Raw genomic sequence first — 27,854 nt, forward strand, 5'->3', positions numbered from 1 at the left:
ACTGCCTCCAGGCCGTTGCTTAGCCTTTGGTCCTCCTCCTCCCCACCTCTCTGCCTTGCCAAATCTCCAAGGAGTAACTCGACCTTGCTGTTACTCCAAACACCTTCTCTAAATAAAGTAGACCTTGCTGACCCTCTATTCTCCCAGCCATTTGAAATCCATTGCAAATCACCATATTTTGTTTATTTATTCCTTCCTTCCTTTTTTCTTTCTTTCTTTTTTGTCTTTTCCCAACTATACTGCAAGTTGCTTATGTGGAACAACTATAAATTTTTATCTCCACAGTATGTAAAGCAATCCTAGGCTATTAAGTTCAACAGACAACCCCTCGCCACCACCAACCCCCTCCCCACTTTATAAAAATCTTTATTCTTAGCTTTATTTGCTTCAGATATTTTTTAATTTAATATATATTTTTTATTGTTGATAGTATTATAGATGTCTCCCATTCCCCCTCCCTTTACCCTCCTCCTCCCAGCCACCCCCACCTCACTCCAGGTCTTCACCATTTTAAAATAAAGCTACAGTGAGCTTACAGCTGAATTGGTCCTAAGACACAGTGAAGACGGCGTTCAAAAATGTTTCTTGCCCAATTAGGAGGATTCAGGGAATGCTTCCTGAAACATAATCATCTATTAAAATTAATGCTTCTTATATAAATGCCATCAAGGACGCTATTTATACACAAATATATGATTTTCATGTCATTTCAGTATAAATTCATTGAGCACCTACTTTGTGCAGAATGCTGGGCCAAATGCTTGTTCCAAAAGGGAACAAGACAAAATCCCTGCTGTTGGGGAATTCCCAGTCCATGTTACCAGTTCCTAGTCTGTGTCACCATATGTCTTACGACATAAGGAACAGAAAAGCCATTCAAGTCTGCTTTAAGTGAAAGAGAATACAATATTTCTGTCTGCGGTTGGGAATCTGCAGATGCAGAGGGCCGACTGTAGTTATACCCAGCTTTTCTACTGTGCAGGGGGTTGGGGACCCCTAACCCCCCATATTGTTCCATGGTCAACTATACAGAGATATTTCACAGAACTCAACTGTAAAAAAGAATAGCAAGGCCTGTGAGTGATTGCAATGAAAAATGACCAAAGAAGTTACTTCCTCCATCTTTCCCTCTTCCTGTTCCCTTCCCCCGCCTCTCCCTTTCCATCAAACCGACCTCCAGATTGTCTTCCTTCACTCTGCTTTCACATTCCCCATCATGGCTTCCACAAATTTACCCTGAGCCTCTAAACACCTATAAGGTGATCTTCCAGGTCCAGCATCACTGTCTATTATCTAGACTTTCCATATTCTATTCCCAAGAGTCCAGCAAGAGAATCTAACAGGCCCACCATGTAATAGGTTCCCACTCCTAATCAAAACAGCCATGGCTATGGAATGGGGAAAGAATGTACAAGGCCATATTGAATCGTATGTAAGGCTGCAAGAGACCACTCTTCTTCCTGAGGCCGAACTCAAAGATGTGGGACGGTGTCTTCTGTAAAATATAATGACATACATGGCACCATGATTTATCTAGAACACAGACACACCTCAGATTCACATATTTCAAGCTTCACAGACTCATGGGATTTTAGAAGTGTAAGGGATTCTAGGAATCATTTGACACTATTTTCACACTTCAGCTCATTGGAAACCAAAGGACAAGAGTAGTTAAGGGTGGAGCACAGGGCAGAATCCATATCCTCCGACTTTTAATTTAAAGTATTTTCTTTACTTCAAGCCCAACATTTACCAAACCAGCAACCTTTTAAGACCACCTGTTGCATATGAGCACCCAAGGGTAGTGTACACATCATCACAACATGTGGATTTGTTTGTCCTTTTTAGTATGATTTCATTACCTACTAAGGACTTGAATGTATATCATTCTATTTAGTTCTCAAAATAATCATAAAAAGAATCATTAAATCTATGTAGTAGATAATAAACAGAGATTTAAAGACGTCAAGAGACTTGCCTACATTTATAGTTAGTGCTGGGCAGAGCCAGGATTTAAACCCAATCATTCTGACTCTGAACCCTTGCTCTTTCTGCTATGTCATGCTGCCTCCGCTCCCCAGGAATAAGTTAGGTGTCAATCATAAAAAAAAAGGATTGGAAAAGCAAACTGACAAGGTCAAAGGTTCAAGGAATTAACAAGTACAATAGAGGAGTAGGGTGCTCAAACCATGGACACAATGTCCTTAATCCCTGACAATCGTGGCTTCCAGCACTCTCCTCCCTCAACATTCATGTCTCCAGCACAGCAGAACAATAGAAGCATTTTTCCAATGCACAGATCACTCCCATTTGCATGGAGGGGAAGCTGGTTCTCATATAAGATTGCTTTGCAGCAATGATTCATTCTATCAAAAGCATCACTGCTACCTTTGATATGGACACTATCATCAGCAGCCCCTTGGGAATCAATCTTGAAGTCAGGTATAATTTGTTTAGTCTGGTGAAATTCTTCACAGTTCTCTAAACAACTTCAAATGCTTCTGAATAACTTGACCCTGTGTTCCTGGAACCAAAAAAGAGCAAGGCACAAATGTCTAATTCCGGTCTGATTCCAAAGGGTAGTACTTCAAAGAACTATGCACAAGGCAATTCCTTAAAACAAGTGTGCTTTCGCTGCTATTGACATGTTTATTTGCTATGGTGGGGATTTATTATCCTTTAAAATACAATGCTGGTTTTTTGGGGACTCTCCATATAGTTTTCCATAGGGACTGCACAAGTTTGCATTCCCACCAACAGTGCACAAGGGTTCCTTTTTCTTCACATCTCACTAACATATGTTGTTTGTTGACTTTTTTATACAAATAAATATGATAAATAATACAAGAATAAATTCTGTTTCTCATATTCACTACTTTTACATATATATATAATGGAATATTAATTACACAGCAATAAAAATGAATAAAATTTTGCCATTTGCGACAATAGGTATGGATCTGGAGGTTATGCTAAGTTAAATAAGTCAGGCAGAGAAAGACAAATTCCACTTCTATGTGGAATCCTAAAACTAAATAAAACAAATGAAAACAAAAACAGGCTCATAAAAACAGAGATTAAAGCAGTGGTTCTCAACCTTCCTAATGCCACGACCCTTTAATACAGTTTCTCATGTTGTGGTGACCCCCAATTTCATTGTTACAAATTGAACATAATTAAAGCATAGTGATTAATCACAAAAACAATATGTAATTATATATGTGTTTTCCGATGGTCTTAGGTGACCCCTGTGAAAGGGTCGTTCGACCCCCAAAGGGGTCGCGACCCACAGGCTGAGAACCGCTGGATTAAAGAGATGGTTACTATAAGGGAGGGTGGAGAGATGATTGAAAAGCAGAAGAGAAATATAGTCAATAATATTGTGATAAGTTTACATGGTGACAGATGAATACTAGAATTAGTGGGGTGATCACAGTGTAAAGTATAAAAATGTTGACTCACTATATTGTTCACCTGAAACTAATATAACCAAAATAAGATCATGTACCAATTGTACTCAAATGAAAATAATATTTTTAAAAATCCAGTGTTGGGACTCCAAATCAATTGCATTCTCTGGTTGCAAGAAATCCTGATAAGGTTCTCTCAGCAACACAACTAGAAATTCAAGATATTCCATTTTAAAACCAGGAAAGTCCCTGGCAAACCAGGACAAACTTGGCACCCTAATCCAGAGATTTTTTTTAAATTGTTGTTTTACTAAACTTTAAGAGATATCTGTAGAACTAACCACCTTGGCAATTCAGGATGTTAATTGTTCTTTAATGTCTTTAAACAGTAAAACCTAAAGTATAAATGTATGACAATAAATACAATAGATCAAACAGTAATTCTTAATTCCTCCCAATGCAGATGAAATACATCAAGCAAATGAAGAGCAAAACTGATATAAGTGACAATGATTTGGTTTAATATGTAAAGGCCCATCAGAGACTTCTCTATAAGAATAAAAAAAATGAGTCTTTAGCAGTCCGTGCAGTAAGTAGTCTTTGATTTGGTGCCATTAAAAAAAACAGGATGTGCCAGACTTCACTCCTCTAATGGCGGGGGAAGGGCTGCGTCAGTCCCATGCTTCTTGTTCAAACTCTTACCTCTGCGTAAGTCTGGCAGCCCCAATAATGTGCACACTAATTAACTCTTCAATAGAGGGGGAAGGGAGGGAGCTTAGTGAGAGCCCAAATCGCTTTAGTCTTTTCTGGGGAATATGAACAGTTAAAGCTTTACCAATTGGTCTCTAAAAAATTCCTTCAAGACTCAGTCTTACAGTGCTAATTGATTGATGTCATTTACAAGTAATCTAACATGTTGAATAATTTATTTTAAAATGACAGATGTTGAAATTATAGAGCTATCCTAATCTATATCTAATGAAGAACATATTTGTGATGATCATATATACAATTTCAGGTCAGGACTGAGTTTTGATTTGTTCATTTTTCAAATAATCATTAGATAACTCATTTTACTACTTATAATTAGTACTTAATAGTACTTATAATAGTACTTGAATTTAGGACAAGAGTAATTTTGAGCAGTTGACGGGGCTAGATTATGAATTTGTCATTCCACAAATATATGCCCATCGCTGTACAGCTGGTAGGATACATAATGGAAAACAGAGAAATGGTGCTTGCCCTCCCTCATTGGTGTCCATTCTAGTGAGAAGAATGACAATAAACAAGTAAACAAATAAAATAATTTCAGACTATGATTAATAAAAATTAATAGTAAATTTGCTTTCATTTTTCATATCACTTCATAGCTCTTTGAGCCATTTACAATGGCCTATGAAATCTCAATATGTATTATCCAACAACAACTTTTGTTCTCAATTCAGTCTTTGTTAGTTCATGCTTCATTTAAAAAATCTTCATGAAGAAAAACGATTTGCCATTACATCACATTTTTTTTTAACCAGAGGAACTATATTATCCATCTTAAACTATTAAAAATACTTTATTACTTTTTCATTGTTTTAATATTTTTAAAGCCCTGGAGACAATTTGCAACATCAAAATGCAAGTCCTGCCCTAGCCAGATGGATCAGTTGGTTGGAGCATCATCCTGTACAATAAAAGGTTGCAAGTTGGATCCCCAGTCAGGGCACATACCTAGATTTCAGGTTTGATCCGTGGTTGGGGAGGCAGCCAATTGATGTTTCTCTCTCTCAAATCAATAAACATATCCTCAGAAGAGGTGGGGGGAAAGGGAGAACCAAGATGGCAGCGTAGGTAAACATCGGTACTTGCCACCTTCCAAAACCACATAAAAATTACAACTAAAATATAGAACGACCATCATTCAGAACCACATGAAATCTGGCTAAATGGAAATTCTACAACAGTAGAAGTAAAGAAGAAATACATCAAGACTGGTGGGAGGGGCAGAGACACGTAACAGGTTGGTCTGACATCCAAGTGTGGCATTTTTTTAATTGAGAGGAGTATCTCCAATGCAGAGGCCTCCCATGAGGTGTAAGGGGTCCCAGTCCCACACCAGCCCCATAGTTCAGGGTTTCAGAGCTGGGAAGAAAAGTCCCCATAACTTCAGGCTGTAAAAACCAGTAGGGATTGTGGTTGAGATATACAGAGGCTGCTGGAGACCCAGGCAGTTCTTCTTAAAGAACTGGCACATGAACTTACACAGTCCTGCTCCCTCTGAGCTCCAGTGCTGGGGTGCTGGCTTTGGGGGAACCAGGGACATATGGGGAGGAATCAAAGAGGGGGAGGAGGAAAGAGGATTGCAGGGTTCATCGTTCCCTGTGCTGGGACCTCCCCTGCCACAGAACTGACTGGCATCCTTATCTGAGTTTCCATGAGCCTAGCTCACACTGTTTGCTCAGCCCCAGTGATTCCCTGAGACCTGGTCCATCCATTTTCAGACCTGCCCAAGCTGTTTGCAGCTACTTTTCCATATGAATGGCCTGTCCTGGCTCAGGCTTCAGACATTCCTAAAATCTCTCAAATAAGCAGGAGCTGGTGTCAGCATGCCCTGTACCTCTTGATAAGAGGCCTAAGACCTAGCAGCAGCATGCCTTGCTTCACAACTTGGCTTTGCCTGGGCACTTCCAAGCCCAATACAAATAGAAAATAACCATCTGCAGATCCCTCTGTAGCTCCTACCAGGTGGCCCCAGGCAATGGCTGACTTTGCACCTCCCTGGAGGCCCTAGAGCCAGTGCACCCAGTGGACAGCTTCAGATCATACCAGATTACAACTCCACATATCCACAAGCACCACACTCAAGATTCAGACTCAGCGAGCACCAAAGCCAGCTCTCTCACTGTAGTCACAGCTGGTCCTCACAGCCAATTGGCCTGGAGGTCAATTCCTCCCAGTGATGCCAACAGAAATCAAGGCTCAACTACAACCAGACTATGCACACAGCCCACATAGGGGCACACCTAGAGTGCCTAGCACAGGTGACTGGGCCCTACAGGATACCTACTACACAAATCCACTCTACCAATTCCAGGAGACATAGCAGCTCTCCATAATACATAGAAACAAACACAGGGAAGCAGCCAAAATGCAGAGACAAAGAAACATGTCACAAAAGAAAGAACAGAAGAAATCTCCAGAAAAAGAACTAAATGAAATGGAAGCAAGCAAACTACTAGATACAGAATTCAAACCAATGGTTATAAGGTTGCTCAAGGATCTTAATGAGAGCTTCAAGGGACTTAGTGAGACAAGAATCTTAGTGAGAATTTCAGACATGAAAAAGGACCAGTCAGAAATTAAGCATACACTAACTGAAATAAAGAATAATTTACAGGGATTCAACAGTAGAGTAGAGGATTCCTAGAATCAAATCAATGATTTGGAATATGAGGAAGCAAAAAACACCCAATCAGAAGAGCAAAAAGAAAAAACAATTCAAAAATATGAAGACAGTGTAAGGAGGCTCTGGGACAACTTCAAGTGTCCCAACATTTACATTGCAGGGGTGCCAGAAGAAGAAGAGAGAGAGCAAGATATTGAAAACCTATTTGAAGAAATAATGACAGAAAACTCCTACCTGATGAAAAAAATAGACTTACAAGTCCAGGAAGTGCTGCGAGTCCCAAATAAGAGGAACCCAAAGAGTCCCAAGACACATCATAGTTAAAATGCCAAGGATAAAAGACAAAGAGAGAATCTTAAAAGCAGCAAGACAAAAGCAGTTAGTTACCTACACGGGAGTGCCCATTCGACTGTCAGCTGATTTCTCAACAGAAACTATGCAGGCCAGAAGGGAGTGGCAAGAAGTATTTAAAGTGATGAAAAGCAAGAACCTTCAACCAAGATTACTCTACCCAACAAAGCTATCATTTAAAATTGAAGGTCAGATAAAGAGCTTCACAGACAAGAAAAGGCTAAAGGAGTTCATCACCACCAAACCAGTATTACCTGAAATGCTGAAGGGTATTCTAGAATAAGAATAAGAATAAGAATAAGAATAAGAATAAGAATAAGAATAAGAATGAGAATGAGAAAGAGGAGAAGGGGAAAGAGAAGGAGAAGGAGAAATAAAAAAAATATGAACAATAAAATGGCAATAAATACATAGCTATCAACAATTGAATCTAAAAATCAAAATAAATGTGCAAATAATCTAATGAACAGAATAAACTGATGAATAAAATAGAACCAGAGGCATGGGAACATGGAACAGACTGATGAATCTAAGAGGGAGGCAGGGTGGTAAGAGATTAACCAAAGATCTTAGATGTATATATGCATTACTTATGGACACAGACAATAAGGTTGCAAAGGCCTGGGGTAGGGGAGAGCAATAGGAATAAAAAAGGGAGATATCTGTGATACTCTCAACAATAAGAATTTAAAAAAAAAAAGGCCTTACGAATAAGCCAGAAGAGCGCAGTTTCTCACCACTCATGAGGCCTCCTTTCCTTGCTATTAGATTAACACCTTTTCTTTCTGGTTCCTAAAAAAAATAAATAAAAGAATAAGGGGGAAATCAGGTTTCCATTTCTATAAGTCTAGCCAGTGCCAGGGTATAGGACAAGGGACACAGAAGATAAACAGCTGCATGAAGTATACAAGATGACCCAACCAACTGCTCTAGAGAGAACAGTCTTGGAACAGCTGCCCCTACCCTCCCCAGCCTCCATATAGCTCTGTTTCCTCCCCTGTTGTGGCAGCTTTCCACCCAGCTTCCCTAAGGGCACTGGTTGCTTCCAATGCAATCTCATTGTCATACTACATGGTCATGACATAATAGAAAGTAACACTGCTTTCAGTATATTATAAGGTGACACCTAGGCAGCTACTCAGCTAAAAACAAACAAACAAAAAACACTCATTCCATCTTGGATAATCTTTTTTGACAGCATTTCAATGTACTGAAATGTCCTCCATATATTGCATTGTTGTTTAGACTTTTGTGTGCTGTCATTTGTCTCTCATTCTAGGGCAGGGACTTCCTTCTATCTGGGCACATGGAGAATATTAATTAATGGATAGCCTCTTGCCTATTAAGTATGAATTAATCTTCCCAGGGCTCATTTCAAATGTTGCTTTATTATAAATATTTTTAATGTTATTATTACTAATAATAAAAAGAGCTCTTATATTTATGAGATATTTGCAATTACCAGGTGCTCTTTCTTACATTATAGGTCATGCTCACAACAGTCTCCACATTAGATATTATCATCCCTCTTTCTGTAGTAGAAGAAACCGCCCAAGGTCACACAATTGGACCTTGTCTGCTTCTTTTGAAAGATCTGAAGGAAGTCTGTCAGGGTTTTGCTCCTGCATAGGTTGGAGACAATAAGGCAGGAAAGAGTCTGTGCCCTGGCTATTACATGGGACACATGAAGGCACAAGGTTAAGAGATAGACAACATTTAAAACCTCTGTGTTTTCTGTGGGATATTTATGAGTCTGGAGGTGAGTCAAGAATAAAACAGCCAGTGGCAGAGTGCAAGAACTATAATCAACGCTATGGGACTCAGCAGAAACGGCTTAAACAGAGGAAAGAGAGTTCCAATTTAGGCTCACCCTTTCCAATGTAGGCAATAATCGAGCAACAAACTGACTGCCAACCACAGGTTTAAAGCATGCCATGACAGAACCAACCCTCCCTGGCAAACACAGCCTCATCCCAGACTAATTTTTAAATGCTACTGCTTTATTGGGTAGTATTATTAACTTGCTATTGTAGAATAGACCAGGGTTTCAGTCAGAGGAGGCCTGGGGGCGGCTTAAGTATGGTTCTCAATTCTGTTCCTCTCTCCCACTCTCCTCATCACCACTGCCTGCAAATCAGCCTAAAATAGTCCTAACTTCCATTGGTAGACTTCAACCCAGTCTACAAAGTCCTTTCACATATCTTATGCCATTTAACCTTGTGAAATAAGCATTATTACAGCCCCATCTTAAATAGGAAGACAGTCCAGAGGAAAGTTATGACCTACTTCAAATCATACTGCCAAGAAGGACCAGAGTCAGAACTGGATCCAAGTTTCCTGGGACTTCTAATTTAGAAGGAGACAAATTAAAGGCTCACCATAGAAAAGACCCCATGCCATTATCATTTTCTCTACCCTATCTCAGACTTCAGGATTAAAATTAATAATAATTTACTGGGTTTAATGGTGTCCTACCATTAACTCTATAGACCTCCAACAAAAATATATCTCAGTCCCATAGACTATCCCTTCAATATCTTTTTATAAAATATATTTTTATTAATTGCTGAGAGGAAGGGAGAGGGAGAGAGAGGTAGAAACATCAATGATGAGAGAGAATCATTGATCAGCTGCCTCCTGCATGCCCTACACTGGGGATTGAGGTCACAACCTGGACATGTGCCCTGACTGGGAATCAAACATGACCTCCTGGTTCATCATAGGTTGATGCTCAACCACTGAGCCATGCCGGCCGGGCTCCTTTTAATATCTTGTAGTTTAATTTCATTCATGAGAGTTTATGGAGAACATTGCCCTTCATCAGTTTCTGTCCCCCCAACCCCTAGCAAGGTTTATAGATAACACACATGAATATTAGTAAATGTTAGGTGTGTACATGAGAGAGAAAAATCCCCCTGCATATTCAGTGTAGCCTGGGATTGACTTTCATTACTTAGTTATGAACTTCTCAGGGAAATAGCTTTTATAAAATACATGCAAACATTGAGTACTCTTAGTCTCTATCCCATGGGTGATAGTACTCATTCTCAATGAATGCAGCTTCTGGTCACTCAGAAGTGAAAAGAAAGAGAAGAATTTGAAATTACTGCAAGTACTATTTAAGCTAATAATCAGTATAATTCAAAAAGCAATTATGCAGTTTATGGATTTTCTGTGTTCCTACACTACCTCCCTCTTTTAGCCTACTTGACATCTTCACCATTTATTATCATCTCCTACAGAGAGTGTTAACGAAAGAGTGGATGTGAGATTCAAAATAAAATTTTACTAAATGATTATTAAGCACCTACTATGTGCCAGACACGTATATAGGTAAGAGAGTCCTAAATGAATAATATATGGATTCTATGTGGGTTGCTGTGATAAACTCTGCATTAAAGATATGTATAAAATGCTACAAAACCCTGGTGAAAAAGCAATTAACCTGGAAAGAGAGCAGGTGAAAGCAACAGGAGTAGGGAGAGGAAATGACAGTTCCGCTAGAACTGGAGTAGGAATGAGGAGAAAACAGGATGAACAGGGGATAGCAGGAGTGGAGGCAGTCGGTTCAGAGGTATGCATGTGCTCTGAGAATAGGGAGTGCTCTGGTGTGGCCCTAATGAATAGAAATGAATAGTGAGGGATGACACTGGGTGATTTCATGAAGGGCTATGTGGGTGGCAAATATATATCCTGGTTTGCCTGAGTCTGTCCCAATTTATGGTTCCTATACAGTGGGGCCTTTACTTACAAGCTTAATTCATTCCGTGACGGAGCTCGTAACTCAAATTACTCGTATGTCAAATCAACAGTGAACGAGTGAGACACGTGATGCTGGGCTGATGTTGTGGCGTTCACTGTGACGTTCGCTGCGCCAACTAGCGGTGGGGTATCTGAAGCTGGCTCGTAACCCGAATTTTAGCTCGCAACTCAAAGCAAAAAAATCGGCCGAGAGATGGCTCGTATCTCGAAAAACTCGTTAGTCGGGACACTCGCAAGTCAAGGCCCCACTGTATTAGTGTAATTATTATAGTTTGGGCAATAAATTATATAGCAATGTATATGAATCTAAGGCCATGTCATCACTTTCCCCACCTTCATCCATACAGATTACTAAATTAGATTCAGAATATGTGAGTTCAAACCCCCATATCACCACAGAAAGATCCTATAAATGTGGCATATGACTTAGTCTTACAGCTGCAAGTAACTGAATCCCACCTAACAATAGCTTTAAAAATTGTTTCTTTTTCTCAGATACCTGGAAGAACAGAGTAGGCAGCTGCTGGGGATGGTTTAGCTGTTCAATAGCGCCATTGAGATCCCAGGCTCTTTCTACCTTTCAGCTCTGCCTTTCTTAGCACATTTGTTCCTTGCTTTGTGTTTCCAAGGTGACTGCTGCAGCTCCATCATCTTTATGCCAAGGCAGCTTCATCATCACATGTAAACCTAAGGCAGAAAGGAGTGGAGGCAGGCTGACAGCTTCACTACAGCTATCTGTGTCCATTTCATCAAGAAAGAAAAAATTCTTCTCAGAAGCCCCCAGAAGACTTCTGTTTACATCCCGTTAGCTAGAACTGGATCACAAAGCCACCGAAGCAGTGATGGAGGCTGGAAAAGTGAGTGTTTAGTTGGATAAACTGACAACCCAAGCAAAATTGGGTTCTGTTAGCAAATGAGAGAAGGGAAAAATGAATATTAGATATTTAACTGCCCCAACTGGGACAATTGACTTCAGAATATTGATAGGAGGGTTAAAATGTTCTAGAACTGCCCTGGCTGGTTTGGCTCAGTGGATAAAGCGTCACCCTGGGGACTGAGGGGTCCCAGGTTCAGTTCCAGTAGGGGGCATGCAGGAGGCAGCCAATTGATGATTTTCTCTCATCATTGATGTTTCTATCTCTGTCTCTTCCTCTCTGAAATAAATTTAAAAAAAAATTTTTAAGAATAAAGGGTAAATAAGTATTTGAAAATAAAATGAATAAAAATTTTAAAAAATGTTTTAGAACTGGCAGGCAATACAGCTCCCAGAAACTCAATTGCTCTCTTTTTTAAACCCATCTTGGGGCACTTTCAGGGTGGACCCACCATACAGTTTTCTGCCCATGGACAATGATGTAGGGGCCAGGATTTAGAAATCATTGGCAGCTATGTAATTGTATATCATTAGAGATAAGAAGTGAGTGGCATAGTATATAGATTTTAAAAAAAAAAGGGAACTAGAATATGATATCCCCATTCCTAACACTCATAGCACCCTCCCTACCCCACCAATTTCTGTCCCTCCCCAAACACACAAAGGCCTCTAAAATGTGTTAGAAAAAGAGAAAGAAGGGAACAAAATCGAAGAGAGCTTCCAAGTTATTTCTTGATGTGGGCAACATCTTCTTAGCCGTGCTGTATGTTTCCATTTTTTTTAATAATAAATATATATTACCTTTGTAATCGGGGAGAAGAAAAAGGACAGAATATTACAAAACTGGGCAGCAAAGGAGTAAGTGGCATAAGTTCCTCTGCATGTCTGGCCTGAGGTCAAGGCAATTCTTCACTCACCCACCCGAGGCTTGAGTTTTTGCCCCAAAGTGTGAAATATCATTGCCTTTCCTCTTCATAGCTTCAGTTTTGATACACTCTGGGCTAGCAGTGACATGACTGACCTGGGATGATTTCACACTGCTCGCCTGGCTCAGGCGACAAGCTGGACTGAGGAAGCAACTTCTGGTGAGACCACACAGCAGAGCTGCTACCGACGACGATGACTTATGCTTTTGTGTTGTTCTGATTAGATCTTTGCATGTTTTTCTGTTTTGTTTTCTTGGAGAAGACAAGGGTGTCTCATTGAGGCTTCATGGAAATGACTGAATTTTAATGGAATCTAATTGGCTCCCATGGTTATCTCGAAGGAGCTGTGGTCATAAAAGTTAATTAAATTAGAACCATTTGCATATTCAAGTCCATTCCCTTCCCTCACTTTAAAACCAGAGAAAGAGAAAAGTGTCCTTCTTTGCTGGATAAGACACACAGCAGCGTCCAGATCGCTTTCTTTTTATGCTGGGAATTAGTCAGAGGAGCAGGTTATTTTTCTAACCCTCTTGCCTAGCTTGCATTCCCCACTTTCTTTAGGTGAACGTCAATATAAGAGTTAAATTGGTATGCACTGCGGTTCTCACTTTGAAATATGGAATCAGTTCTTTATAGAGAGAGCTTTGCGGTATTTAAAGACCGGGGTCATTTTTCTAAACAAAAGGTGATTCAGAATGTTCAGTAGGAAAGGAACTAGGCAGCATTTACAGCCACAGGACCGGCTACATGCATTTCCCATTTGCGTGTGTGCTTGTGTGTTTATTGGCCACAACAGTGTCTAGAGTTTTATTATGGGTCAGAGGAGTGGAGCGACTGGACCCCAGAGGCTGTCTAGTCCACCCCGCTACCTGTGGTAAGCCTAAAATAACCGGCTGAAATGGAACTCTGGCCTGATTTCTGATGCCTCTAAGGAAGGCGTCCTCGGTACTCCGACCCATTTTTAACAATCCTCAGTATCAAAACAGAAAGCATTCCCTTGTGTCAAACCTATACCCCTCTGCTGATTGATGTAGGCTTCATTCTCACCTGTGTGCACTGCAGGTGCGGACATCAAGCTCGGTCCCTCCACTCTGCCCGTACATTTCCTTAGAACATCAGCTAGTGCCTGGGTCAGTCTCTTTGGATTAAAGGCAGTGTCTGCCCTACTTCCGCTGGCCACTCCTGCTTGTTAACACACATAAAGGTATATCGTTACCTTCATTCTCCCCCTCATGAGAAGACAGGGTTGATTTTAATTTTTTTTTATTTCTTTATTGAACACAAATGTGCCAGACCCTATGCTAAGTTCTTGGGAAACAATGGTGGACAGGACAGGCTAAGACCCTAGCCTCATTCATGGAACTCAGACATAATACAAGTAAATTACAAGTGGAATGAGGTACAAAGAAGTATAGAAAACATACAGGCTGAGCTAATATAGACTGGGAGCGTGGAAAGCTTTCTAGATAAAGGGATGTTTCACCTGGACCTGAAGGGTGAATAGGAATTATCAACGTGAAGAAGGATATTCGTGGCAGAGAGAACCGCACATGCAACGGCCCTAACAAAAAAAGTGTGGCCTGTATGAGGATTGGAGATTGAAGTTCAGACAGCAGGACGGAAGCTTGGGATTGTCCGGTATCACTGACTATCTGCACTGGCTCAGCTGTGAGAGGACGATGATAGGACTGGAACCCAATGCCCTAGTCCTCGGTTGAACAATTTGAGAACTCTGAGCATCTGGATTATTAGAGACAAGGATTAGGCTTCCAGAGAAAAGATGGGAGGAAAAGGCCACATGTGAGCACCCAGAGGCCTTGATTGCTCTAGAGGCCGCCCTGAGTCAGCATGGCATAGCACCATAGCTGTGGCCCGGTCCCCAGGGGATGCGGCGTATTCCTGGGTAAGTCACACTTTCAGGGTCTCCAACACCCCCTCTGTAAAATGAGGGATTTAGATATGGACCCTCCTAACTCATGTTCTGAAATCACTTAGCATCAATACTCCGTGTATAGTTCGGTTCATAAGTGGGTCACGTTATTACTGAGCTAGCCTACATTTGGGAGTGGGAGGAGGGGTTATTCAGACACAGCCACTAGGCTGTTCTCCAGTTCACTTGTGTTTTGTTATGGGGGAACAACATACTAGTATATAACACACAATTTACCATTTGGACCACTTTTAAGTGTCCGATTCAGTGGCATTAATTACATTCACAATGTTTTGCAGTCATCACCACTATTTCCAAACTTTTTTCACTCCAATTCACTGTTTTTTTCACAGTGAGGCTAGTTTTTTTTTTCTAGTTTATTGAGATAAAGTTGACATGTTAAAGGTGTACAAAATAATGATTTCATATATGTGTGTGTATATATATTCACTTTTAAACGGGTCTGGACAAGTTGTACAAATATCCTCACAACCCATGAACCAGTCTATCATGTCTCCTGACTTGGGCCTTGAGAGACCAGGAACTGCTCTTAAAGCAAATGATGCTTCTTACTCGAGTATAAAAACAGGCACAACGAGTAAAAATAAACTGTTGAGTAAATTGTTATGTAGCTAAATCTCCTCCTTCTCCCTCTCCCTCCAGAAAAGTTACCCTTTTCAAGATCATAATGCTTAATACCCAAAATTCACTGAGCCCCATATATGTGCCTCACACTAAGCGAATTGCTTTGCACACGCCATTTGATGGGTGGATACTACTATTCCTATTTTTCAAGTAAAAAATTAGGCTACGGTTGGAACCAGACTTTCAACCCAAATCAGTCTGTTCTAAAATTCATCTCACTCCTCTGTACTTAGCTGCTTTCCCAAAGACAGCTACAGGGAGACCTGAACAGTGCGTTTTGAAAAATAAAAGAAACCAAAGGAAGACAAAAATTTAATTTAAGTTCCCACTGTTCACCCTAATGCAGATTTGTGGTTGGTTTTTGCCACATTCTCTCTAGCCCGCTTTTTAAGGCTAGCATGTGGCTCAATTGCTTAATTAAGAAAATCCTTAGGGCATTGGGTGCTTAGCAGGCAGGAAGGGTTAATAGCCCAAGGAAGCACTGAGTTCCCCTGCACCTCAGGTGGTGACAGGAGGCCAGGAGTAATGAGGCCAGGTGAACTGCCCACCCTCCAAGAAGCCACAAGGGAATTGTCAGGCAAATTAATGTGAGGAGTTCAGGATTTGTTTCCTTTTCCCCTCAACAGGTGTGCTGTGAGAATTCAAAGCATATGGCAGGAGAATGGGTTAAAAATAGTGTGATAATAGCTAGTTGATGCTTGCATAATTAAAAGAGCATTGTGGGTTATACAAGAGGATGTAGAAAGAAGCTGAAAAGAAATAAGAGCGGTGGTAGGAGCAAACACACTAACACCATGGGATTTTTAAAGGCTCAAGATGAGCCGAAACTGGTTTGGCTCAGTGGATAGAGCGTCGGCCTTCGGACTGAAAGGTCCCAGGTTCGATTCCGGTCAAGGGCATGTACCTGGGTTGTGGGCACATCCCCAGTGGGAGATGTGCAGGAGGCAGCTGGTCAATGTTTCTCTCTCATCGATGTTTCTAACTCTCTATCTCTCTCCCTTCCTCTCTGTAAAAAATCAATAAAATATATTTTTTAAAAAAAGGCTCAAGATGGAACCACATGCCATATCATAAAATAACAAAGAAATATAGGATTCCAAAGTATGAAGATTTTTAAATAAAAATGTTTGTCAGGCATTATCATCTTGGGCCCTCTATGGCTTACCTCTCCAGCCTCTTCCCTCTGCCACCATGAAGAACAACTCTCTAAAAACTGTTTGACCTTATTTCCTTTGTTCTCATGTTCTCCCATGCTTTCTCCCAGGCCCTTATTTCCCATCTCTCACACCTCAGACTGGGTAGGGTCTCCCACTTACACCTTGACCAATTCTGTGCTAACCTTATTATCTTTGTAAATATTGTTTAACATCTGTTTTTCTGCTAGAAGATCAGCTGTCTAAGGGCAGGGTCCATGTCTACTTTGTTTATTGCTGTATTGCCAACCCTCACACAGTTATGAATAAATGAATGAATGTTGGTGGCCATCTAGATTTCAAGCTGCTTTATGACATGTAAAGCAAACAATTGCTTCTCTAGTTTATGCATTGCTCAGGGATCAACCAGAGAAGCAGAACCAGTGGGAGGTTTTTTATCTATCTGGTTATTTATTACAAGGAATTGTCTTACACACTTACAGGAGCTGGCTAAGCAGGGCTGATATCCACAGGGCAGGCAGTCAGGAAAGGGAGATCACAAGCAGCTAGGACCCCACAAGGATGAATTTGGTGGTAAGGGTATGCTGCAGGAGCCTGGGCTCTCGGTCCTGGAGCTGAATACACATACTTGGCCCAAGAATCAGTAAAATAGAAGGAAGATCCTGTTGGAGAGGAAAACAATTATAGGAACAACTGCTGCTTCACACCAACGAGGCAAATCAGCAGATTAACAACACGAGTGAAGGGTCTAAGCCCTCTTTTTAAGAGCTTTGCACTGATTAAGTCTCCTAGAATGATCTCCCTTTTGATTACTTTAAAGTCAACTGATTAGGGACTTTAATTACATCTGCAAAATCCCTTCACAGAAGCACCTAGGATAGTGCTTGGCTAAACAATTGGAAGAAAGGGTGTTTGTGTGCAGGTGCTACAAAATGCCTGCTGCCTTCCTTCCATCCTCCAATTTTTGCAAGAGAATCACTCTTGTAGCCTACCATGGCCACTTTCTAGTAACACACTAGAAAGGGAATACATGGGTGTGTAGTTCAGCCTAGCCATTGGACACATCACAAAGCCATCACAGGTCACATCATAGGACAACTATCTCCTAAATCTCCAGTTTGACCCTGAATGAAATAAATTAGTAACAGAAATTAGTTGTATTCAGAACGGGGAGGGGCCACTTACTAGTAGAAGTGGTGGGGTCAGCTGCATAGGCAGGTCACTGCATGAGCAAAGGAAAGGGGTACATATGATAGGAGCACAGAGCTGACAACCTCGGAGAAGCATGTTCCCAGGGTAAAAGATGGTGGATGATAAGCATATGTTCCAATCAAACGCTGGGGGAACCCCATTCTAGGCTTCCCAGCTGGACTATAGGTGTTTCTTGATGAATGTTTATTGAATGAATCAGTCAATCAACAAATGAATGAATGAATGCCTCCCTCTAACTCAGGCTCTTCCCCTTTGCTGCCATCATAGAAGCACCAGCGACCAAAATGAAGTTCAATCCCTTTGTGACTTCTGACTAGAGCAAGACCCATAAAAGACCTTTCAATGTGCCTCCTCCTCTTTCCAAAGAGCTGAGACAGAAGCTCGGTGTTCGATCCATGCCCGTCCTACAGGATGATGAAGGTCAGGTTGTGCGAGGACACTACAGAAGGCAGCAAAGTGGTCGGGTTCACAGAAGGAAATATGGCATCTACACTGAACAGGTGCAGAGGGAGAAAGCTAAAGGTACAACTGCTCACATGGGCTTGCCCCAGCAAGGTGCTATCACTAGACTGACTGGACAATGACCCCCCAAAAAAGCCTTGAACGTAAAGCCAAATCTTTCCAAATAGGAAAGGAAAAGGGCAAATACAAGGAAAAACCAATTGAGAAGATGCAGGAGTAAAGTAATCTTATATACAATTTTTATTAAAAACTTAAAATAGAAATAAAAAAGAATATGGACAATAGGGTGGTGAAGAACTGGGTGAGGGGAGTAGAGGTTGGGCTGAGGGGGGTAAAGAGGGGATGGGAAACATCTGTAACCCTGACAACAATAAAAATAAAATAAATGGAAAAAAAGAAAGGCTTAGGGACCTATGCTAAATTCTGGGAGGTATCGTGGTAAATAAGATACATCCTCATCATCTGGAAAATCCCTAAGGATGGAAGAGACGGAAAATATACAAGGGTCAAACAGCTCAGGCTACAAGCCAAGGGCTCTCTTACGAAAGATCCATTGACTGGCAGAACAAACTGGTTGACAGCAGTCCCTTAGTGAGTACTAGATACTTCCTTGTTGCCACACACAGGACACAATAGGCTTTGTGCAGCTTCCAGCACAAAATTAAGAGCCAAAGTTGAATGTATATTTGACAGCAACAATTTGGTGATTACAGAACTCTAAGTATGGTATATCGTTTTTATATCAAAAAATTATCATTATTTTAGTTTTTAATTATAGTTGGCACACATTATTATATTATTTTCAGGTGTACACCCCAGTGATTAGACATAGCATAACTTACAAAGTGATTATGCCGATAAATCTCGTACCCATCTGACACCATCCATAGTTATTAGACTACTATTGACTATATTCCCTATGCTGTACTTTACATCTAAATATGGCATATCTTGAATAATCAATGATGGAATCATGTGCCTTTATGCTTAGCCTATATCAAATGCCTCAGAAAAAGGTTAAAATATAAAAACAAACCTCAGAATTTGCTCACAGGCGTAGAGTGATTGAGTTATGCTGTGGGCTATGGTAAATTCACTGCAGTGCTAAAAATAGACGAAGGGCAGTTCAGTAACCCTGGGGAATTTTATCTGCCTCATTCATGCATCCAGAGATGCTGCTTTCATAAAGCCAAAATAAGCACAAGCTCAACCCAAAGGGCACTGAGGAAGAAGGATACAAGGTCAAATAGAAGCCAACAAAACCAGCGAGCGGTCAACAGCCAAGATCAAGACTAGTCCCTGTGCAAAGATCTAAGCAAGAATTGGGCCCATGAAGATGCTACATTATGTTGAACTTTCTGATAGCTTCTAAGAGGCAAATTTAGAAACCACTTTCCCGAGAAAGCCGTCGCCTCCAGCTGTTCTCTCTGCACATTCGGGCATAGACGCTCAGCACAGTCTCTCAGGATTACACTGCACGCTGGCAGAGCACACTCATCATTCCTCCTGGAGGTGCTGGCTCCTGCTTGACCTCCAGGCAGAAGACCAGAAAGCCAATTAAGAACCATTTTTAAATATAATGCAGGCAACTTACAGATAAGGAAAGGCACCCAGAAAGTTCCAGGAGTTCCCCTTGGCCAAGTTCACTACCAAGTTATTTTATGATGCAAGAGCTTTTTAAAGGAAGTCATTATCATAAGGTTCCAGGAAAGGTCTGTTCCTGGTCTCCAACTGCCAGTGGAAATAGTCTAGGATTAGCAGGAGGTAGCTCTGAGAGGCTAGAAAGTTCTCGGTCAAGGGTGTCGGTGTTTTAAAACATTCTAACAAACTCAACAGCACCATCTGTAAGGACTGCATCATTTGCAAAATTTCTTGCTAAATCAGCTGGCCAAATCAGAGCCAATTGCTTTGGCTTCCTTACAACACCATTCTGCAGCCGGGAAGTATTTTAAGTGGATAATGAGTAGTCTCTTCTCTCAATGACTACATTCAAATAACTTCCACTGCCTAAAATATGCAAAGTTCCCAGTCAGCCAGTCTTAGGAACCCCTGCCCCTTAACTTAGAGCTTTAATCTTCTTGAGAGCTGGGGTCGGGCGAGGGGGAGTGGGGGAAGGTGGCTGGGGAGAGGGGAATATTAGATCCCCCTTCTCCAGCTATATTTAAAAAAGCAAAGACTTCCCAGCCCACACATACACATATACAACAACACAAACACACACACTCACATACACAGAAACACTCAAACACACACGGCTCCCACTAGTTCTGAGATATGCAAGGCTTACATCCTGCATCCAAGAATGGTGGCCAAGTTTTTCCTTTATTCAGTTACCATATATCCACTAAAATTATTTGGGGACTCAAAATGACCTTTTCTTCTTACTGAGAAAAAAACACATAGAAAATATTACTCTGCATTTTCCCCCTGAAAAATATCGTTATCCATGGAAAATTCTCTCTCTCTCTCTCTCTCTCTCTCTCTCTCTCTCTCTCTCTAAAGCAGATGGAAATTCCTTCTGTGAAGAAACCAAATTATATACTCTTTATGTCCAACCTCAACCTCCATTACCTCCATCTCTATAATTTAAGGTCTCAACAAACACGCAATAAATGCTCGCTTGTCTAGTTTATTAAGTGAGCTTCTCCAAGTTACTTCTGAATCTTACCACTCACGCGTGGCCCACAGACACAGCATCTTGATCCTGTCAGAAATGCAGACTCTCAGGCCCCACCCCAGCCGTCCTAAATCAGAACCTGTCCTTTATTAAGATCTCCAGGAGATTTAAAGCACATTGAAGTCAGAGGAACACTTTCATAATACACTCTGGTTCTTACACTGTTACTATTAGTCTAGTAGTTCCTATCACTCCTCAAAGATGATACCTTGCCATGGGGGACACTTTTCTGGAGGCCAGCGGGTAAAAGCTGACGTTTTGGGCACTAGCTGTGTGCCAGGAGCAGAGAGCACATAGTAAACGTGATGAGAGTCACACAGCGAGAAAAGGGTGGATCTAGGTCAGAACGCAGTCTGACTTCGAGGCCCACATTTTCTGTCACTAGACTGCGAAGCCAGGGCTGCTTCTCAGCAGGTGCACTCCTGGGACTGGAGGTCTGGCAATTTGGTGGGACTGGACCACACTGTGCAGGACGTTGCTGTCCCTGTCTGCCACCCAGGATGCTTCCAGCATCCTGACAACCTAAGAACACCCCTATGCATTTCCACATACCCGTGGGTTGTGCCCTGGGTCACAAAAACCAATGTTTGGGGTGTTCAGATAGTGATTTTGAGAAACTAATTTCCTGGGATTCGTTTCTATCTTCCAATGTTTAAATATTTATAAAATTCTTTGAGATTTTACATTTTCTTTTTTATTTTTACAGAAGGCTGTAACTATGGAATGCCTAGTCTATGCAGACTTAAAAATAAGGTCCCTGCCACAAGCCGGTTTGGCTCAGTGGATAGTGTGTCGGTCTGCGGACTAAAAGGTCCCGGGTTTGATTCCAATAAAGGACACATGCCCGGGTTGCAGGCTCAATCCCCAGTGGGGAGCGTGCAAGAGGCAGCCAATCAACGATTCCCTCTCATCATTGATGTTTCTATCTCTCTCTCCCACTCCCTTCCTCTCTGAAATCAATAAAAAATAAAATAAAAATAAGACCCCTGCCGTCTAGCAGTTGACAATCTGGTTAGGGAAATAAGCCCTTAGCAGTTCAAGACACTCTAAGATTAAGTTTAGAAATGAAGGGGGAAAAAAGGACATAGATTATTTTCTGACTTTATGCCACTTATTCCTTGAGAGCCCACTGTCATTTTCCATGCCTTTGTTCCCTGAACTGTAAAATACAAGTATTGTTAAACAGTGCATTTAAGTTGACAACACAGTGCCTAAAAAATGATAAATTCTTAATGAGTGTTAGCCACCCCTGTCAACTATTACCTCCTCCAAATCAGGGAAGAAATAGGACAAAAATGAGATGTAGAAAGGATGTGCATGAGGGAAGATAGCATTCTAGGGAGAGCTACACTAAGCAAAAGCTTGGTGTTGGGAGTGAGCATGCCGGTGGAAGAAACTGTACAGGACTCGCAAACTGCAGTTAAAGGAGGTGAACAGGTCAAAGTAAAAATGAGTCTGCATTTGCACAGAATCTCCTGGGAATGTTTTTTTTTTTTAATTTCTTCAATATCATGACTTTCAAAGATATGAGGGGGGAAAAGTAAGCCCCCACAGAAGTTGAACTTCCTACCAACGAGCATAGATATATCTATCCCAATCAATGTCTTTAAGAAGCTGAAGAAATTGCACTGCTCTGGGACATATTTTAATTTTTATTTAAATTCAAATGTGCCATGTAATTTATTTCCAGCTGGACACAATGCCTTTTAAGTCCTGACCTGGGCTAAATCACATAGCTGATAACTAAATGTACATACAGGAATACTATATATTTAGTTCTCCAATATTATAAAGTCTACAATTTTAGCATTAAAAAGTATTTTAAAAAGGGATTCCAAAATATATTAAAATGGCCAAGAAGCTGTTGCTACTACTACTGAGTTAAAATAGTTTGCTTCAGCTTTCTTGTCTGTTGGTTCATTTGTAAAAGTACTACAACACCCAACAGAAAAGAATAATTAGCAAATCAATTCATTAAGGCCCTATCAACACTCCTGTTGCCACCCCTAATCACATCTTTGTTGTAAATAAGCTTTCTTGCCTACATAAAAGTCATTAGCTCTCCATAAGTAAATGATAATGCCCTTGAATTTAAACTGATTAAATATCAGAGAGGACATTTCAATCCACTCTTTCCGATCTAGCCAGGATATTGAAAACAAAGAGCATTATTGTCTTACTTAACCTAGTAAATTCAACCCAACTGTACACACTTCCGAATTCTGAATTAATTTCCACGTTCACCTTCCCTCCTGAGGACATTAGCCAGAATGCTATCTTTAGTTATCTCACACACACACACACACACACACACACACACACACACACACACACGACAGTAATTAAAGAAACCACCCATTTCCTTCCCCCTAAGTTCCAGGAAGCCATGTTATTTCTGTGGACCAATTTCTATTTGCCAACTGTTCCCCCAAGCTTTTAATAGAAAATATAATGTAGTAGAAGCTATTCTCCAAATGATAGCCGAGAACACATCTCTTTCTCCTCCCTTCAGATGAAAAAGAAACAAACAAACCAAAAAAGATGTTTGTGTGTGTATGTTTAAGATATACAGCTAAGATCTTGTTAAATCCTGAAAGATTTAAAGCCCCACAGTCTCCCGAAAGGAAATGATTGAAGAGACCTCTAGTCTCTAAGGTTAGATGGGTCCCTTGCAACATGCACCTCTTATTTTGGCTCCTCTAATTATCCCTTTTAACTTACTGCTGTTTATTTTTACATCTCTTCCCATTTTCTTCCCTCATACCACATTGTTAAAACTGATCTTTTTAAAATGTTTATATTCACATGTACTCTCTTTTCATTTTAACTTCTCAGTGTGGCTCTCTCCCCCATTTATCCTAGTAGGGTGGGGGTTGTTGTTTTGGGGGGTTGGGGAGGCTTATTTAATCATTTTCCTTCTTCAGTCTAAATAGGATGGATTATCAATATAATCTCCAAAAAACAATTTATTAACTATTTCTCACTACTCATCCTTAGGTCTTATGAAAACACAAAGGTAGGTTTATCTCAACCAAAAGTCACACATAGATCATTTCATTGTGCAAGGGGAGGTAAGGGGACTTATTTTCTTCTGATTGGATCCAAGACAGATATCTTACGACACCCAAAAGGTTGCCAAGGCAAGACAGAGCCCCATAGCAATTCCCCACACTCCAGTCTTCCTTCACTCAGATCTTGTCCCTCACAAATGCCTCCCAGAAGGCCAGATGATTTTGTTAGCGGAGCCCCAGGCTGCCTAAAACCCCAAGCAAGATCAAAGCTTTAAGAGGGTTTATGTAATTGATACTTTTTTGCTCATTATGACCAACACAAAAATATAATCTTCCCTTCTCACTCCTCAGATGAGACCCTTAACTTCCTGTCTGAGTCAGGTTCCTGAGCTGAACGTCTACCCAGGGCTCTACTTCCTGCTGCTCTAGAGAATTCATTTCCTGTGACCTTAGTACCAGTTTTCTCCCATAGGTTCGTGTACTCCTTATCTCTTGCTTACTCTTTACTCCTGACCTTATTTCCTAGACCTGGCATTCCCTCTTGGGTTTTTGCTCACTCACCAGCCTCACCCTTCCTTAAACCACGCTTTTCATTCACAGAAGTCATGCAGGAGCCAAGGCCAATTGGAATTTTTAATACCCTGTTGACTTTAATAGTGAAAATCACCACAATCTGCAGAGTTCTATGTCCTTTTTACAAATATGTTTGTATTTATTTTAGAAAGAGAGGAAAAGAGAAGTGGGGAGAGAGAGAAACATCTATCGGCTTCTTCCTGCATATCCCCTACTGGGGATCAAGCCTGAAACCTAGGCATGTGCCCTGATTGGGTACGGAGCAGGCAACCTCAGTGCATGGGATGATGCTCAACCAACTGAGCCACCTCCTGCATATCCCCTACTGGGGAACAAGCCTGAAACCTAGGCGTGTGCCCTGATTGGGTACGGAACAGGCCACCTCGGTGCATGGGATGATGCTCAACCAACTGAGCCACATTGGCCAGGGCACATCTAAAGGCCTAGAACCTCGCATTTAATTAGGAAGATTTTATATCTGAATTGTGCTATTTATCAACTACAAGCCATGCCCTTATTTTTTGGTTTTGTTTGTTTGAGGGTTTTTTTACACTGAGCAAGATTGCCCATACCAGCTATCTCCCCTGACTTCCTAGGTTAAATTACTTCCTATAGTCATTCTTTATCATAATAACCTCTGGTTTTTTTGTTGTTGTAAATTATGACCAGTGTAAAAAATTGTCTTATTATTTGTTTAATAGTTTCCCCCCAGAAACCTATAAACATTATGAGACCAGGAAAAAAGCCAGGTAGTTCCTTCTCAAGCTGTTCTCTTTTCTTTCTATTCTGCCTTCCTCATTTTGGGTGCCAGCACAAACACAGGGCTTGACATATATGGGATGATCAATATATACATATTGAATGTACTACAAATTTTTCAGTAATTTTTTCAGAAAGAAAAAAATAGGAACTGTGGGAGGTGATAGATATGTTATTTAGCTTAATTGTGGTAGATAGTTCACAATGTTTACATATTAAATCAGCAAGTTGTACACCTTAAATATAGATACTTTAAATTTTTTAAATTGATTTGAGAGAGAGAAAAAATACACAAATTGATTTGTTGTTCCACTTATTTATGCATTCACTGGTTAATTCTTGTATGTGCCCTGACCAGGGATCTAACCCACAACCTTGGTGTATGGGGATGACACTCCAACCAACTGAGCTACTCGGCCAGGGCCTTAAATATAAATGAATGATACTTTCTTTCTTCTCTTGTCCCCACTCTTCTTTCAATGCCACACCTAGCTCTCACCTCCAATTATGATGGCAAGTTGACCCTGGTAGAATGACAGAAGTATAGGCCCTGCCTCTGGTTGATTTGTGGACAACATCTTTGAGGTTCTTCCTGGCACAGCATTCAGGGAACAGTCATGGTGGTAAGACTTTGGTTTGACTACAACAATGCATCTGTCATTAATATTTTCCACCTCTCTTTATAAGTGCTCTCTACATCTCTATGCCAGTGCATTAGATAACCTGACGTCTCTGGACCCTATGGTGACAGACTTTGACAAACATACAGGACATCCTTCGAACATGAGTGGAAGTTGGCAACGGTTGCTTTTCTGTGCTACTTTGCAAAAGCCACTAATGTGGGGCCGGTTGCACAATAATAAATTATTCAGATCATAAGTCTAAAGAAATTAGTTCATCATGGTCAATACAATCTAAGTGAATTGGTATGTGGGATTCAACTTTCATAATATAATTAGTTTTGAAATATTCAAGTTGAGGAAACAAAGATCATCATGAAATGTACTGACTTTCTTGATTGCCAAGTAGGAGGATACTGCATTTTGCATTTTGTTCTTATATTAAATCTAAATTATGTTCTTTTTCCACTTAAATAAAAATTCCTTTTTTCCCCCATTAAATCATGCCTTCTGATGTTACTAAAGCCCTAGCTGTTGAAAAATATTGAAAGAATAATAGAAAGTTAGTTAAGGCCTTTTGCTGATGAATTTAAGCTCTCTCATCATATGAAAATTTAATTTTTCAGTAATTATATCATAAGTTGGCCATTTTGAAAACTATCCCCTCTTAACCACGAAGAACTTTTCTTAAACTGATAAATTTTCTTTCTAGTTAGAAACTCCACATAATCATTCTATTCATATGTCACACATAAGCTATGTCACTTCCTTACAATTATTTTTGTGTTCTGCACTTGCCAAGATAATATATTATCTCCTATTTTCAAATTCTTCTGCGCTTGGAGCAGTGATGTCTACATGACTCATTAAAAGTATACTCAATGAATCCTTGTGGTTTTAATGTAGGGTATCTCAACATGGGCACTACGGACTTTTAAACCCATAGCACCAATAACTCAACACCAGTAACACTTCCCAGTTGTAACAAGCAAAAATGTCTCCAGACATTTTCAAATGTCTCCTGGGCAGCAAAATTGCCTCTGGTTGAGAACCATTGTTTTAACATATTGATTTCTTCCAAATAAGAAGTTAATAAGTCATTATTTTTATTTCTCCTTAATTCTTTATCAATAATATAGATAGTCATTCACTATATGCCAAGCAAGCACTTCACATCTAGCACTATGGACTTTTAAACCCGTAGCACCAATAACTCAACACCAGTAACACCTCCCAGTTGTAACAAGCAAAAATGTCTTCAGACATTTTCAAATGTCTCCTGGGCAATAAAATTGCCTCCGATTGAGAACCATTGTTTTAACATATTGGTTCCTTCCAAATAAGAAGTTATTATTAAGTCATTATTCTTATTTCTCCTTAATTCTTTATCAGTAATGTAGTCATTCACTATATGCCAAGCAAGCACTTCACATCTATACTAATAAAAGGGTAATATGCTAATTAGACCGAATAGACCGGACATCTTCCGGACGTCCTTCCGGACAAAGCCATGGTGGCAGGGCCAAAGCAGAGGTAGTTAGGGGCCATCAGGCAGTCAGGCAGAGTGATTAGGGGTGATCACGCCGGCAGGGGAGAGCGGTTAGGGACAATCAGGCAGGCAGGGGAGAGTGGTTAGGAGCGATCAGGCCAGCAGGGGAGCATTAGAGGTGATCAGGCAGGCAGGCAGAGTGGCAAGGGGCAATCAGGCAGGCAGGCAGGTGAGCAGTTAGGAGCCAGCAGTCCCAGATTGTAAGAGAGATGTCTGACTGCCGGTTTAGGCTCAATCCCACAGGGACATCTCCGAGGGGTCCCTGATTGGAGAGGGTGCAGGCTGGGCTGAGGGACAACCCCCTGCCCCCAGGCATGAATTTCATTCACCGGGCCTCTAGTGGAATAATAATCTCACTTAATCCTCACCATAAAACTATGAGGTAGGTATTACTGTTCCCATTTTATAGAAGGGGAGACAGAATTGAAAGGTTAAGTAATTTGTAAGGGTACAGTTGGTGAACAATTCCAGGTCCAACTGACACCAACACCCATTTTCTTTGTCTTAATACTCAGCCAGCTGAAGACCTGTAGTCAGAATTT

General features: G+C 40.7%; 1 long non-coding RNA gene across 1 annotated transcript; it reads right to left on the reverse strand.

Annotated features, from left to right (window-relative positions):
- Positions 1-266: 266 nt before the first annotated feature.
- LOC106725675 lies at positions 267-17,975 on the reverse strand. The gene is made up of 3 exons (XR_001361605.1): positions 17,942-17,975; positions 11,347-11,351; positions 267-277 (listed from the first exon to the last, which is right to left on the reverse strand). It is a non-coding gene; the product is annotated as an uncharacterized LOC106725675 (long non-coding RNA).
- Positions 17,976-27,854: the final 9,879 nt, after the last annotated feature.

The sequence above is a fragment of the Myotis brandtii genome, unplaced genomic scaffold (genome assembly GCF_000412655.1).
Source record: "Myotis brandtii unplaced genomic scaffold, ASM41265v1 scaffold1037, whole genome shotgun sequence".
In the NCBI taxonomy this organism is placed as follows: Eukaryota; Metazoa; Chordata; class Mammalia; order Chiroptera; family Vespertilionidae; genus Myotis; species Myotis brandtii.